The sequence below is a fragment of the Schistocerca cancellata genome, chromosome 6, assembly GCF_023864275.1.
Source record: "Schistocerca cancellata isolate TAMUIC-IGC-003103 chromosome 6, iqSchCanc2.1, whole genome shotgun sequence".
NCBI lineage: Eukaryota > Metazoa > Arthropoda > Insecta > Orthoptera > Acrididae > Schistocerca > Schistocerca cancellata.
Genome location: NC_064631.1, coordinates 352,819,612 through 352,821,433, shown reverse-complemented (window position 1 = coordinate 352,821,433; position 1,822 = coordinate 352,819,612). Strand labels below are relative to the sequence as shown.

General features: G+C 43.1%; 1 non-coding gene across 1 annotated transcript; it reads right to left on the bottom strand.

Annotated features, from left to right (window-relative positions):
- Positions 1-1,219: 1,219 nt before the first annotated feature.
- On the bottom strand, positions 1,220-1,294 carry Trnas-cga (transfer RNA serine (anticodon CGA)). The gene has a single exon. It is a non-coding gene; the product is annotated as a tRNA-Ser (tRNA).
- Between the last annotated feature and the right edge of the window lie 528 nt (positions 1,295-1,822).

The following is a 1,822-nucleotide window of genomic DNA, read 5'->3' as shown; positions in this document are numbered from 1 at the left end:
TGATGAAAAGTGTTAAGAGATTAGTGGATTAAAAGTACCGAAAGGTGATATGCGTCGTTAATGCCAGACGAAAAATTATTGTTACAAAGCAACAAGAAAGTGAGTTGGTATCAGTGATAGAACAAAACTCAGACCAGAAAATTATTTAGGGATTTTAAGAAGTAAGTTACACATGTCGTCCGATACTAACAAGACCATTCTGCAACAGAAGTGACGCATTGTCAGGAGAGATTACGTGCTCTGGTTTTCGTGGAAACAGTTCTGCTTCAGTGCATTGCAGTGTGCGAGTGAAGTTGTCGCATGAACTGGAAGCGAACTCCACGTTAAAGTAGGTGGTAAAGTACAATTTTTGTGGGTAAAACATGTAAATTGCACATGTTAAATTCTGGTGGTGTATGCACCAGAATTATGTCTCATCCATTTGCAGTAAACTGGTGCAAACTGCTTGAATAAGGCCGTCCAGACGTGGGTCCTGGCTGTAGGGAAGCAAGTCCGTCAACCACAGGTGGTAATGTCCTGACAGTGGAGGCAGAAAAAGGAAAGACATTTTCCAACGACGACGACGTTCACACAGCCGTTCTGGAATGGATCCGTGACCAAGGAGAGAATTTGTACCGTTGAGAAACTGAACGACTGAAAGAGCGTTCCCACCACTGTTTGCAGGGGCTTGGTGACTAGGACTAAAAATAGTATAATGTATCACTTTAAAGTGTAGTCAGCGTTTAAAATAAGTTGCTTGACGTATCGTAATAATGTGTGACTGACTTAAGTTCACTCATATGAGCATCAAGAAAAAAATATGCCGAATTTTTCTCATTACTTTCTCATCGAACTACAAACATCCACGTTCTAGAATGAAATTTTCACTCTACAGCGGAGTGTGCGCTGATATGAAACTTCGTGGCAGATTAAAACTGTGTGCCGGACCGAGACTCGAACTCAGGAACTTTGCCTTTCGCGGGCAAGTGCTCTACCATCTGAGCTATCCAAGCACGACTCACGCCCCGTCCTCACAGCTTTATTTCTGCCAGTACCTCGTCTCCTACCTTCCAAACTTTACAGAAGCTCTCCTGCGAACCTTGCAGAACTAGCACTCCTGAAAGAAAGGATATTGCGGAGACATGGCATAGCCACAGTCTGGGGGATGTTTCTAGAATGAAATTTTCACTCTACAGCGGAGCGTGTGCTGATATGAAACTTCCTGGCAGATGAAAACTGTGTGCCGGACCGAGACTCGAACTCGGGACCTTTGCCTTTCGCGGGCAAGTGCTCTACCAACTGAGCTATCCAAGCACGACTCACGCCCCGTCCTCACAGCTTTACTGTTACATCCACGTTGTTACAGAAGTGATGACTCTCTGTAACTAAGTTCTCTTCCCTTTTCTTTAATATTTCAATCCTTACTCAAATAATGCAAAGGGACATGCGGTTTCTGTCATAGAGAAAGGAAGGGATATTTTGTCTCCACTTCAAGGAGTTGAGCTGCCATCGATTGGGTCCACTATATAAGGTATCCCCGGAGGAATGGTTAATACTAAGAGATATGAAAGGCACGATCATTCGAAGCAAAACGTCTAGTAATCGTAGGCTCCAAGATGTATGCATTAGGAGCTATGAGCACTTCTTCATCTTAGATGCTGCGAAACAGATCTGCTACTGCAAGCTCTTTGCTTCCCATATTTTGGGTGAAGGTAGTTTGGGTCAAACCAAGAAAAAACTGTTTATTAAACATGGAATCTAAAATGCATACTTTAGATATATGAGTGCTTTTTCAGTTCATGAGACGTGTTCCATACTAGCGAAGATAAACAAGTGCTCATGG